We start from the raw sequence: 15193 nt of genomic DNA, 5'->3' as shown, positions 1-15193 counted from the left end.
TGATGTCCAAACTTGAATAATGTTCCACCTATACCCCAATATCAGCACAAAGGGACAACAAGACCCAACCATCACAATTTGTGCATACAAAGCAGAGTGAAGACGAATAAAGGTAAGACCATCCTATCTTACCAAACGTCTGCCATTGCATATAACCATCACTGGGTATAAGGTAAAGAGGGTCAGTTGGAAAGGGCAAAAAGATGAGGAGGACGGTGGGCATGAAATCCCGTGAGCAGGACCCACGCGTATCGCCGCACAGCAGCGGCTTCCTCAGGGTAGGCGTGTGCAATGTCACAAAGAAAGGAGGAAATATAAATACACATTTAATTAATCATAAGAGTCGTCACCTGTTCATTGTAGTGGCCGTCGGTCCGGACCGGTTCATGATGGGAAGGAGAGCGTGGGACATGGCCAGGTAGTGTGGTGTATGCGCGCCGCCATCTTGGAAGATCCGCGCATGCGCGGGAGGTTCAAGATAGTCGCGCGAGAAACTGCAGATTGGCGCATGCGCAGAAACGCTACAATTTGATTCTATTAAAACCCGGCTCATATATGTTAGGGAATATGGACCAGAGAGCGCGTCTCAGTGGGCGGTGGTCATCAATCCTCACTGGGCTGTGCATAGGACAAAAGGGGGTGGGGGGGAGGAAAAAATTAGAGCCTTCAATCTGCATATACAATAAGTTATGATAAATAGAGCGTAATAGTATAGAAAGAAAAAAGAGGGAAAGGGAATGAGAGAGGAAGGAATATAAGGAGAGAGGGGGAGGGAAGGAAAAGAGAAAAAGGAAAAGAAAGAAGGAGAAAGAGAGAGAAATAAGGGAGCAGTGGTTATATCTACAGCCCTCTGTATATAAATATGTACACATGTGTAAGAGGGATAGAGATAGAACGACCTGAAAAGTAAATTACAAAAGAAACATATTAGACAAAAATAATGATAATTACACCAAATCCAATAGCATACATAGATAGCATGGATATAATTACTGGCACAGTTAGACACAATTATAAAAATAATAATAATAATAATAATATATGTGCCATACCATCATAGAAAGAAAATAAGAGCAATTATATAGAAAATACATGAAGCACACACAAAAACCATGCAATTGAAGCCCATTGATGAGCTTGGCCAGGGAAAATCCTCTGTATCCGATACAGGTCGGTATGATCATAATTCAATGCAGAGCCTTGTTGGAACAGGAAAGAGTTGGTTCTCTATTCGGAATGAAAAAAGGGGGGGGGAAAGGGAGGGAAAGAAACTGGAGATTAGCCCAAAAAAACAGTAAACAATAACTCTTCGTTAAGGCCACCAGGGGCCACAGAATTTAAGGTAAAGATCCATCTTGCCTCGGTCTGCAAAAGCCATTTATGGCAGGAACCCCCCCTGGTGCCACCCAAATATTTCTGAAGCCCCAGCATGCGAATCCCTGAGCAAGATCCCCGATGATACTCCAAGAAGTGCGCCGCCACAGGGGTAATGGGATTGCCCTTCTTTTGATCGGCATCTTCATATAGCAGATCTGACAGTGTCGTGTGGATTACGTCGGACCTGGATGTGTATTTGGGGATTAATAAACTGGTAAAAGAGGGTGTTTTTTTGTCTTTTATTCCAAATAAAGGATTTTTCGTTGTGTGGGTTTATTTACTTTCACTCACAGTTTAATCATGGAAGGAGTCTTGGGGAGACGCCTGGCATGATTAAACTCATTATTACCCCGATTGCCACTGCACCAGGGCAAATCAGGATGAGCTGGGTGGAGCGGACTGTCGCACCTAATGGATGCGGCAATTCCGGGTGGCTGCTGGGTGATATTGTTAGGGTGGTGGGCTCCCCATAATGTGGTTCTCTCTATCCTGACAATACCACCCTCTAGCCATGTGGCTTTTTCCTGGCTGGTATCAAATATTGGGGAACTGCATTTTTTTTTTCTTATTTATTTATTTATTTTACTGCACGATATAGACCCGCCCGCTGGTGGCTGTGATTGGTTGCAGTGAGACAGCAGTCACTCATCGTGGGGGCGTGTCTGACTGCAACCAATCATGGGCGCCGGTGTGCGGGGAAAGCACAGAATAACTGATTGAATAATGAAGCGGCAGCCATTTTCTAAAGAGGAAAAGACGCCGCAGATTTGTGACAGCCATGCAGCAAGACGCCCATGATTGGTTGCAGTAAGACACACCCCCACGATGAGTGACAGCTGTCTCACTGCCACCAATCACAGCCGCCGGCGGGCGGGTCTATATATCGTGCAGTAAAATAAATAAATAATAAAAAATCCCTCTCTGACTATGTCTCTCTCTATCTGTCTCTCTGTCTGTCTGTCTCTTTCCCTGTCTGTCTCTGTCTCTCTATCTTTGTCTGTCTGTGTCCACCCTTCTGTTTCTCTGTGTGTTTCTGTCTGTCTCCTTCTGTCTGTCTGTCTGTCTCTTTCCCTGTCTGTCTCTCTGTTTCTGTCTGTGTCTCTCTCTATCTGTATCTCTGTCTCTGTTTCTGAGTCTCTCTTTATCTTTCTCTCCGTCTGTCTGTCTGTCTCTCTCTCTGTCTGTCTCTGTCTATCTTTCTATCTCTTTGTCTGTCTGTGTCTCTCTGCTTCTGTGTTTCTTTCCCTGTCTGTCTCTTTACCAGTCTGTCATGTTCCCAGTCTGTCTCCTTCCCTGTCTGCCTCTTTCCTTGTCGGCCTGTCTCTGTCTGTCTATCTGTCTGTCTGTCTCTGTCTATCTATCTGTCTCTTTGTCTGTCTCTATCTATCCCTGTCTGTCTCTCTCCCTGTCTGTCTATTTCCCTGTCTGTCTTTTTCCTGTCAGTCTGTGTATGTCTGTTTCTTTGTCTGTGTTTATCTGTATCTGCCTGTCTCTGTCTGTCTCTTTCCCTGTCTGTCTCTTTCCCTATCTGTCTCTTTTCCTGTCTGCGTCTGTCTTTCTCTGTCTGTATCTTTACCTGTCAGTAAGATGCACTCCAGGTTTAGACAACAGAAAATAGGAAAACATTTGTCCTGTTGATTAAAACTTCCCTGGTGGTGTAAAGGGGAGAGGTCATTATCATTAATTTTAATGAACTAGGGTAGAATAGGAAGGTGATAAATCTATTGTTAGTGTCTTCAGTGTATATTTTATATACACACACCTTTTCTATATGAAAATAGACATATACAGCTCTGCTACATGCACATAGACATACATGGCTCTTCTACATGCCCATAGACCTACATGGCTCTGCTACATACCTATAGACAAACAAAACTCTGCTACATTCCAATAGACATACACATCTCTGCTTCATCTCCATAGACATGCACAGCTCAGCTACATAAACATCGGCATATATGAATCTGTTATATGCATATATAGATGTGCACACTATATGCACATATAAAAACACTCAGCACTGCTACATGCACATTACATGCACATATAGATACACACAGCCATGCAACAGGCACATTTACTAACACACACAGTATACATTACCACAGCTTGCCATTCCTGATGAGTACTAGAGCAAGAGATTAAGCCACTGGGACCTGCATAGAGGCTGCAGTAGTTGAGCAGCTGCAGGACCTTGCAAAGTGTAACATAGCACCATTCCAGACATATGATCAGGCACATGACGTGAAAGGTCCTGAATTTTCTTTTGCAGAAGGTCCTTCACCTGCACGGCTGCTGCAGCCTCCATTCCAGTCCTGGTAGCTTCCTCTTCTGCACTGCACTGATTACGTAGATCAATGCAAAGCAATAGGAGAGAGGGGAGTTCTCTGCAAGTGGGGAGGACATGGTGTTGCCATTCTCTTCCATCACATAAAACTGTCTCCGAATTATAAAACCAGCACACTATTTAAAAAGAGTTTTTCTTGTTAAAAAGATGTGTCTAAGGCCTTGTGCGCACTTACCGGATTTTGCCGCGGATTTTTTGCGGTTTTGCTGCATGTTTCGCTGCAGAAAATGTTCATAACATCTCTGCAGTGAATCACCAGCAAAACTATGGCCAAAAAAAATCCTGTGCGCACTAGGCGGAATTTGATAGCTGCATGTTTTGCTGTGGGATTCCCGCAGCAAAAACAATTGCATGTCAATTCTTTCCGCACGTCGCTGCGGGATTTCACTCCATTGACTGCCATGTAATCGTGAGATCCCGCAGGGAATAACGCAGGCAGCAAATTGTGCGGTTCACTGCGTTTTCCTGCGTTATTCCCTGCGGTATTTCGCGGTTTACCTCCGGTAATGTACATCGCTGCCTGCGGTTTTGCAGGGAAGTAATGTCATTACAGGAAGAGGAAGTAAAGCAGAGAGTAAACAAACACAGATCACAGACACACACAGACGTAGAACACATAGACACAGACACATAGAACACACATAGAAAGCAAACGGAAATATAGAAAACAAAGCACGTGGGCTCCGCTGTATATTTACCGTCCAGCCGAGTTATGCACACAGCGGCGGCCCGGTATTCTCAGGCTGGGGAGGGAGAGGGGCAGGGTTAATGTCCCCCGCCTCACCCCCCCTCCCGCAGCCGAGAATATCAGCCGCAGCTGCCCCAGCACTGTCGCATGCATTATGCGGCAGTACCGGAGTGTCCCCGGCTCTTCCTGCCGCCGTGTAGCAGTGGCAGTCAGGGTAATACAAGGAGTTAATGGTGGCGGATCACCGCCATTAACTCCAGGCTTGATCATGGCAGCGTCTATGTGACAGCTGACATGATCAACCCGTAAGTAAAGTGAATAAAACACACAGAAAAATCCTTTATTTTAATAAAACACAAATAAACCTCGTTCACCCTTTTATTAACCCCCCCGAAACAAAGCTCCGGCGTAATCCACAGCTCCAGCATAATCCACAGGTCCTGCGCTGCTTACATCCAGCCGCGACTGAAACAGACACTGCTGAATGAATGTAGCCTCGCAGCGAGACAGCAGAGGTAATTACCGGTCATTTCCCATGGCCGGTAATGTGAACTCACTGCCGACCGTGGGAAATGCAGCGATCTGTCCTCTATCTATCTGTCTATCTATCTGTCTATCCCTCTATCTATTCTTGTGTCTCTTTATCTATCTATTTATTTATATTATTCATTTATTTAGCGCTATTAATTCCACAGCGCTTTACATACATTTACAATCTACTATCTAAGAAGGAAATGATTTTTTTTTTATTTTTTTTTCAATGTGCTTTATTGCATTGAATGCAACAAAGCACATGTACCAACCCGCACGCGGCAAAACCGCGGAATTACCGCAAACAATACCGCGGTAAAACCGCAGCAAACCGCATGCGGTTTTCGGGTGCGGTTTGCCGCGCTTTTTTACCGTGGGTGTGGTAATCTTTCAGTGCCTGCGGAATTTTCTTGAGAAAATTCCATTTTCCAGTGCGCACATAGCCTTATAGTCCTAAAAATACGTTAACCCTTAAGTCCGCAAAAGTTTTGATTGCGGTATTCCAGCATGCAGAGTGGGATCCAACAATCTTCTGTGGCTGCTTTTACAGTGTAATCACTCTTTGCTCAAACTGAGCGCTTCTGCGCTCATCCATCCATATAGCATTTTATTTTTACTTATACATTGCAAGCCTATAACAAGGGAGACTATAGTTGTAAAGAATTTGTATTTGTTCTTGTAAATTGTAATAACAGCTGATTTATAAAAATGAATGCCACACAGATGACAATATAGGTGAAAAATTGTCCGTTTTTCCCTTTGAAAATCGGATGACTTTTTTTCTACGCTCATGTGAACTCAGTCTTAGGCCCCCTTCACGTGACTCCGGTACGTGTTTGACAGTTTTCTCATGTACCGGAGACACGTACACACGTAGACCAAGGTATTCTTATAGTTTTAGACACACATAAGTATTTTGGCATGGAACGTGTGTCCATCCCGTACTTACGTGTGTCCGTGTGTTCCACACGCCGACATGTCCGTTTTCTCTCCAGCATCACGGGTGTCACACAGAATGCAAACGTGTCACACGTAACATAAATGGACCACACGGATGTGTTCCGTGTGACACGCACCAGAGAAAAGACGTGTCTGCGTGAAAAAAAAAAAAACCTTTCTCACCTTCTCCTGTCCTCTTGTCTCTGCCGCTGCTGTCACTTGCTGCCGACCACCGCTCATTATGCTCATTGAATATTCACTTCACTGTGGCCGGAAGCAACAGCAGCGGGGAGTCTGCAGGACCGAAAACAGAAGATCAGCACCATGGACAGCGACGCCAGGGTCAGGTGAGTAGAAAGTTCCCGTTCTCCGTGTGTTATCACGGATAACACACGGAGAAAACACCTAGCTCATAAACACGGGTCACGGAGGGCAAAATGGACCTCTGATACGTGCGTGCAAAACGTATGTGGTTTTTCACGTACGTGTGAAGGGGGCCTTAGAGAGATTACCATTTGGTAAGAGCTTAGTACAGTATGCAGCAGCACTGGCTTAGTGGGAAAAACAATATCTTTTGAGAGAACACTCTTTTACTGTAAGAGGCTTCACAGAGTTGTGGTATCATGATCTCCATTCTGGGATCTCAAGACCCAGAGGTTTGGGCTCCACTTTTGCTACATAGTTGCCCCATTTCTGGGAACATTAGTGCTACTCCTGGCCACTTTGTTACTCAGTAATGATAAAATAAATTACTAATCTGGATCTGCATTAGTTCCCTGCAGCTGGAGTGATGGTAATGGCCCATAAAAGGCAGAAGGACCTCGGTGCCGAGCTGAGTGCACATGCAGAACGTGTCACCGACAATGCGGTGGACATAAAAAGGCTAATGCTGCTCCTGCTAACTTTGAGCGCTTTGCATAGATGGACAATGAGGATAAGTCTGCTCAGCAGGCCAAAAGCAATATGCCGGTATTTGCTAAGATTTCAGTTTTTTATAGCATATTGACAAATCAAACATTAAGATGTCCCAGAGCTGTAAAAACCACTACAACTGAGCCACGGAAGAAGCCCACGCGAAACGCGCGTAGGGGTCTTGGTGGGACTCCTATCGCTGGACACACAGGGAACTATGGGTAAGTTTTCAACCATATGATGCAAACCTTTGCTCTTGGTTGAATTCTATCTCTCTTTTTGCACTTTACCTCCAGCAGGTGGTTGGGAGTACCTCTCTTTATTACAATTACTATATACCCTGCTGCTATATGTTATTGCTGCTATTTGCATGTGCACTTTATACCCACCCTGTTGATATATATGTGTCCTGCGCTATCATGTCCCCCAAATCTTGGATTCCTCTTTGAGCACCCTTTGTTGTTGTTGTTATTAATATGTATTTAATAAATTACAATTTTTGCATTCAATTTTGGTGGATTTCTGACTCACTTTCTATAGGTTTACAACTGAGCCAAGCAGTGCAGCAATTGCTTTTTACATTCATACATTGTCACTGGATAGGTGAGCTGATTGTTCCTTTGTGTTTCTAATATTGGTGGTCAGACATGCTCAGTTACAGCCCCATTACATTACTCTTATACATGAGAAGTGGAGTAATACAGCCTGTTGTACAGAATACACACAGAAACCGCTTATAATTAGCTCAAGACATATTAGTTCAGTATCCTGAGTAAAGAATTAAAAAAATACCTTAACAATATATGCAAATAACATGTTTTTAAGGATATTTCTAAGTGAAAAAATCTTATGCTTTTTTTAAGGTCTATATGGTTAATGGAAGACATAGCACAAAAATTATTGGATCAATTATCTAATATCTTTCTGTAGACTACGTTAACGAGGAGAGTACTTTGCATGCGTTAAATTATTATTATTATTTATTACATAGCGCTTTACAAGTGAAAAGGGTATACATAAAAACAAGTACAATAATCATGAACAATACAAGGCACAGACAGGTACAGTAGGGTAGAGAACCCTGCCCGCGAGGTCTCACAGTCTACAGGGGATGGGTGAGGGTACAGTAGGTGAAGACAGAGCTGTTTGCGCAGTGGTGTACTGGTCTGAGGGTTATTGCAGGTTGTAGGCTTGTTAGAAGAGGTGGGTCTTCAGGTTCCTTTTGAAGCTTTCCACGGTAGCTGAGAGTCTGAAATGTTGGGTTAGGGCGTTCCAGAGTATGGGGGATGCACAGGAGAAATTATGTATGCAATTATGGGAGGAAAAACTTCTCAAAAAGGACAAAGGGAAATGAGTAGAGGCCATGGTAGTAAAATACTGTCTATTTTTTGTCCATTTGTTTCATATATTTTTCCATTCTGAGTAATAAAGCTGGCCGTCTGAGATGTTGGTCTATTTGAGCTCATGGTGAAAGGTTTTCCAGTTGGCATTCTACAAAAAGAAACCTGTCAGCTTCAGTCGTACATGTACATTATGTGAATTAACATCTTAAAATATCAAATGTGTCTTGGAAATCAATATCTAAGTCCACAATTGCTTTAGTTACAGGCATTTTAATATAGACATTTTACCCCAATGTCAGTCTGTTCCTAATTACACATAATATGATTGCTGTATTACTGCAAAGAAATCATAACTTTCTGGTGATCTATTGAAATGATAATTTGCGGCAAATTATTCAGAGCTTAAAATGTCCAATGTTCATGTAATATATTATGATATGTAAAATTGCAACAATTATTGCACAAGTGGACATTTAACTGGTTTAATAAAAATGCTGTAAGAACGCTTGTGAGTCATAATAACTGCCATCTCACAATCTTCGGAGAACCAATCTCACTCACGTCTTGAAAATAGCAACCAAAAATACTGTACTTTAAATAACTTTTCCGCAATAACCCTGAATGTGGCAACTAATATATTTTCATTACCAATATAAATATCAACTGTGGTTCTTACAGTATTGCACTTTGCATTTCATCACCTTTATTTTCACACTGTGTTTTGCTTTTGCTTGTTCTCTTGTGCATTCTCCAACATGAAGGAAATGCATTATTATTTATTTTAAAGTGCTTTTAATTCTATGGAGCTGTATATGTGAATAAAGGGTTTTCAGTACATAAGAGCCTTTTAACAATACAGAAGATAAAGTTCAAATCAAACAGCAGTAAACATGGCTAAGTAAGTGACAGACAGGTACATGGGAGAGAAGATACTGCTCATGAGGGCATGTGATCTATGTGGAAGGGAAAGGAGACTATAAAAAAGGTAGAAGCTACTTATACAGCAGTGTGACGGCAGAAGGGTTGTGATCGAATATACAGTATTCAAGTGGAAATTAATTCTATTTTAACATTACAATAATCCTTATTCGACAAAATGTGGATTTTTTTATAATATACAGTATATATATATATATATACTGTGTGTGTATATATATATATATATATATATATATACTGTATATATATGGTGCTCAACAGAATAAAGGGTATCCTAATATACCACAATTTTGTTGTTTCAGTGTTCAGTTTATTTTTTTGAGCAGTATATATATATATATATATATATATATATATATATATATATATATATATATTTACGTTTATCTTACAGTTTAACTCTGAGGCCCCTCCACTCCTCCTCACCTTCACCTGTCCGGCCCTCATCCATCTTCTTAACACCACTGTGAGGGCTGAATACCTGGGCCTCTTGTAGCCAGACTGGAACTTTAGGTTCTGATGAGGCCCATGATGATTCAGAGCATGTGTGTGCAAGGTCACAGAACATGTCGTGATGTAACGATGTTATGACCTTCAGTGCATTTGCACAAAACCGACCCAGACCTCATCAAAGCCAAAAGTCTTGGCCTAAAAAAAGAGGCATAGGGACTCAATGCTGGCATTAGTAATATGGTGATGCAACAAGAACTAGACATTTGACAGTGAGGAGTGGTGAGGACACAGAAGTGAGCAGCTAGATTAATATAAGGGATTTTTTAACATCTTACTTTTATTATTGTGTGGGGTCTGGAGAGAATCTGCTTTGCTGGACCTGTTGTTTGGTATTGGCTATGATTCCACCATTATGTCGACAGCAAGGCAACAATTAGTGATTTCATTAGTGTGGAGTTCTATCTACAAAGGCAGAGCTGCTGAGCTCACTGATTGACTGGTATATTGTTGCCATGACTTGCGCCGCAGCCATTACCAGACACTGGGCAGCAGCAGATACTAAGCATGTGCAAGTTCAGTGTTGAGTATGTTCCTTCAGTATCTTTATGAGCATCCTTTCTCAGTCATCTGGCCAAAAATGCAGAATCACTACATACAGGGAATAGTTAAACGTTCTTGAGCAAACAATCTAAGCATGGTTGCTCACACTGACTCATTGGTATTAAACACTTGCGACCTTTTTGGATCGATAGATAAGATTGTTTTATTGGTTGATGGCTTGCTAGTGATAAGTCCGAATTATTTGAGGCAAGCTCTGGCCTCCAAGCATGCTGACCATGTTGAGTTATATAGACTTCTGTTGCCACAGGCCAAGTGTAATGTGGTCTCCAGAGCAAAAATAGCTAGTATGGCAGAACCTATACATTAAGGAATTACTTGGCTTCATGTGTCAGCGATGCTTCCTAACTGCTTCCCTCTTATACATTGTATGCCCACTATGAGAACTTTTCCTCTCATTTGAACTTGAAGAAATATAGCTTTTTGATCTACCTCTCTATTCACCATCAACCACAACAACACCTCATTCAATAGATATGTAATCTATGCTAATTAACTATGCATAATAATTGCTACAATGACCCTTGCTTGTATACATAAAAAAATTACAAGCTGAAAACATTTTAAAATATGTTTGTAGGGGATACTAGAAATTAGTGAGAAAATGTATTTATATATTGTTAATGTGTATAAAAGATATAAATATAGTTTTACCTCTATAATGCAAGAAATTAGTACCCACACTCCTACATTGTTATTTATTGAAATAACAATTATTATAAAAAAAACAGTCTGATTGTATGGGGTAGTGAATTCCAGAGTAATGAGGAAGCACAAAAGAGATGTCTGTGAGGAACAATCAGGATGAGAGGGATGAAGAACTTTATGGGGGAAATTGGTGGGAGATTGGGTCCGACACATATGGAGAAGACAGGTTATGGTTTGTATAAAACTATAAACTTGCTTAGATATTTGATGAATTATTAGTGCAATTTATATTACAAATGTATAGAGAATGTAGCAACTTCCTTTTAATTAAGCCATGACTTTGTACAGTCTTATGTTTTTTGGCACCACAAGAGTAGGATAATAAAGACAGTTATGTTATCAGTGGGGGTTTTAATGAATCTTCTTAAGTCATTTGGGTCTGCCAGTCAAAGCGATTGGAGTATTCAGGATTTTTAGTGCATATTTTATTACAATCCCAAAGGTTGTTTAATTTGACAACTAAAAAATAAAAGTACATGCTTTAGGCAAAAAACAATTTCATACAAGGTCAATTATACCCTCATATGATGCAATAGGACATTAAGAAATCAACAAAATATTAAAGATACTGATCTGACCCTGCTTAGCATTAAAAGACTGAAATTATGGCTTTAATTAGCTTTGTAGACTTTAAGAAAAGGTCTTACTTACAACAGAGACAGTAAGGACTTAGTGATTTGGAAAATGGGAAATCAACAATGGCTTTGTCTCAATTTTCCAAAATGTCCAAGTAACTCGAAATGCTTCTGTATCAAGATTTGTGCTAGTGCTGCAATCATTTTACGTTCATAAGGATCTAAAAATTGTTTGCCATTGTCATATAATTATTATTATTTTCTTTTTTCTTATTATTTTTATTAGAGAAAAATATACATATTAGAGATGTAATTTTACAAAAGAGAGAAAGCCACCAGAATCCAAATTTTTTGCAGTTTGCTTAGTATGATTTCAGAAAAATGGTAAAAAAATACTGTTTTGCTCATTTGTAGAGAGCCAGGAAAAAAGTTAAAAAAATCAATACCATATCCATTTTTCCCCTATTTCCGGCCACTTCTTTCCTAAAGCATGAAAAGGTGTGACTGGTGAAGCGAGTATTCATTTTTTTAATATGCTCTGCGATCTCAAGAGAAATAATAACTAGTGATGGGCGAGCATTAAGATGATCACATGCTGTTTACTTGATTTTAGCTGGTCAGACACTCGGATAAGCTCGAAGTGAGTAACAAGAATTATGGAAAGTCAATGATTCGCCTGTTCGGGTCTACAGTGCACCCACATACAGCTAGCCATAAACATAAGCATTTCCGGCAGGAGGGAGGGCGAGATTTCTTTTTAGGGTCACACTACGCCCAAGAACGTTATTTTAACCCCTAGGAGAGCCATTCAGAGACTGTGACTAACTCTTCCTGGTGTCCCAGCACACATCATGCAATGAAGCAAGCCTGTGTGTTGCAGTCATTGTTTCAGAAATATCCGAGCACACGTGATACTGTCACGGCCAGGTGTACGGGCAGGCCCAGGAGGTGGATCCACTGGACCGAACTCCTAGATGGTAGGAAAGAGTCCGGCAGCTGGAACACTAGAAACAGCAGAACAGTCCTTGCACACGGGAATAGCGGAGAAGTCCCTGGGACCACGGAGTTACGGGTGGTAGTCCGGGTGACGCAGCTCAGGTTTGGAAGCCGAGATGATGTCAGGCGGGGTCCGGAACCTTGGGAGCAAGATGACGGGTCACCGCAGGGATCCGAGATGGTGCGGACTGTCAGGATGGCAGATGGACAGCGTTCGGGGTTCAGGATACGGCAGACTGGATGGCAAGGCAAGCACGGCTCTACAAAGAGAGATAGGTGAGTACATGCACTGAAACACCAGGAGACCTGACTCCTAGCTTAGGGAACACGAAGATCAGGCCCCGCCCCCTTGGACAATAACCCCCTTTATACCCTGTACCTGTTCAACCTCATTTCCTGTTAATGGACGCTGGCCCTTTAAGAAAGGGTCAGTGACCGCGCGCGCGCCCTAATGCGCATGCGCGCCGCCCGGGTGCCAGAAGCCAGGGAAGGAGGCTGAGAGGAGGACGCAGGGGAGCCGGCCAGGTCCTGGGAAGCCGTCGGGCGCCGGAATCGGGCACCAGGGGGCCTGGGAAGGACAGGCACCGGAGGCTGGAGAGCGGGGAGCGTGGCAGGTGAGCCGGGGAGCGGGGGTGAGGACCCGGGGAGCGGAACCGAGGACCCGGGGAGCGTGACAGTACCCCCCCCCCCACGCCCCCCTCCCCGCAACCGGGACATGAAGGCACGGATCAGAGGAGTGCCCACGTTCTCCCTGGGCTCCCAGGACCTATCCTCAGGACCATACCCTTCCCAGTCCACCAGGAAGAACTGTCGACCTCGTACGGTCTTCATGGCCACGATATCCCTTACCGCATAGATGTCGTCATCGGCAATAGGTGGAGGAGCCGGACTGGCAGCAGCGGAGAAGGGACCAAGGACAACCGGCTTGAGCAGGGAGACGTGGAATGAGTTGGGTATCCTCATCGTGGCCGGAAGCTGAAGCTTGTAGGAGACCTCATTGATCTTGTTGAGGACTTTAAACGGCCCGATGTAGCGAGGACCCAGCTTGTAGGAAGGTATCTTCAATCGGATGTACTGGGAAGCAAGCCAGACCAGGTCACCAGGAGAGAAACACGGAGGGTCCAGACGCCTCTTGTCAGCGTGTTTCTTCATCCGCTGGGAAGCGCGTCCAAGGGACGCCTTGACAGAGTCCCAAATGGTAGCGAAGTCACGGGCTACAGTATCAGCCGCAGGGACATCCGAAGAAGGGGATATAGGCAATGGAACGGAGGGCTGAAGTCCGTAAACGACATGGAAGGGAGATTTGGAGGACGACTCACTGATATGGTGGTTATGTGAGAATTCAGCCCAAGGCAGAAGCGTGGACCAGTCGTCGTGATGGGCGTTGACATAGTGACGTAAGAAGGATGTCAAGATTTGATTGACCCTCTCCACTTGGCCATTAGACTGAGGATGGTAAGCAGAAGAAAAGTCCAGAGTCACTCCCAGATGCTTGCAGAGCGCCCTCCAGAAGCGGGAGGTGAACTGATTTCCTCTGTCGGAGACGATGTGGGATGGAAAGCCATGCAAGCGGAAGATGTGATGTATATAGGCTTCCGCGAGTTCCTGAGCAGAGGGCAGTCCGGCCATAGGGATGAAGTGAGCCATTTTGGAGAACCGGTCCACCACGACCCATATGACTGTGTGTCCGGAGGATAATGGCAAGTCCGTAATAAAATCCATCGCTATGTGTTGCCACGGAACTGAGGGTATAGGCAGAGGCAGAAGACGGCCATAGGGCAGGTGTTTGGGCGTCTTGTTCCTGGCACAAGAGGAGCAGGCAGAGACATAAGCAGCGACGTCCGTGCGAAGGGATGGCCACCAGTAATGGCGTACAATCGCACCCCATGTTCTCTTCTGGCCTGCATGACCGGCTGTTTTGGAGGCATGACCCCAGTGTAACACTTTTTGCCTGTCAGTTTCAGAGACGTAGGTCTTTCCGGGCGGTATCTGGGCCAGAGTGACAGGGGCCACCGGAATAATCTTGCTAGGAGGGATGATAGGTTGGGTAGTCTCTTCCTCCTGCTCCATGGGCACGAAAGACCTAGACAAGGCATCAGCGCGTACATTCTTGTCCGCGGGTCTGAAATGGAGCTGGAAGTCAAACCTGGCAAAGAATAAGGACCACCTGGCTTGCCGTGGGTTCAGTCGCTGAGCGGACCGCAGGTATTCCAGGTTCTTGTGGTCCGTGTAGATAATCACGGGGTACACTGCTCCTTCCAGGAGGTAGCGCCACTCCTCCAGAGCCAGTTTGACCGCCAATAGTTCTCGGTCACCGATGGTGTAATTACGTTCCGGCGCTGAGAAGCTCTTGGAGAAGAAACCGCAAGTCACCATCTTCCCGGAGGAGGACTTCTGCATGAGCACTGCTCCAGCTCCCGAGGAGGAGGCATCCACTTCCAAGGTGAACTGGCGGTTTAACTCCGGACGGTGGAGTACAGGAGCGGAGGCAAATGCTCGCTTCAGGGAGCAAAACGCGGCGTCGGCCGCAGGTGACCAGTCCTTTGGATTAGCCTCCTTTTTGGTCAAAGCGGAGAGAGGAGCAGTCAGGGCAGAGAAGCGAGGGATAAACTGGCGGTAGTAGTTGGCGAATCCCAGGAACCGTTGGATTGCCTTCAGTCCAGAAGGAGGAGGCCAGTTGAGTATGGAGGAGACCTTCTTTGGATCCATCTGCAGTCCAGTGCCCGAGATGATGTATCCCAGGAAAGGGAGAGAAGACTGCTCA

At 44.1% G+C, this 15193-nt stretch overlaps 1 protein-coding gene across 7 annotated transcripts in view; it reads left to right on the top strand.

Annotated features, from left to right (window-relative positions):
- The window catches only part of ADGRB3 (adhesion G protein-coupled receptor B3), a 1441017-nt gene that overhangs the window by 1091135 nt on the left and 334689 nt on the right, over window positions 1–15193 (top strand). The window lies entirely within an intron of this gene.

The sequence above is a fragment of the Anomaloglossus baeobatrachus genome, chromosome 3 (genome assembly GCF_048569485.1).
Source record: "Anomaloglossus baeobatrachus isolate aAnoBae1 chromosome 3, aAnoBae1.hap1, whole genome shotgun sequence".
NCBI lineage: Eukaryota > Metazoa > Chordata > Amphibia > Anura > Aromobatidae > Anomaloglossus > Anomaloglossus baeobatrachus.
The sequence above is the reverse complement of the archived record's forward strand: the minus strand, read 5'-3'. Positions and strand labels throughout refer to the sequence as shown.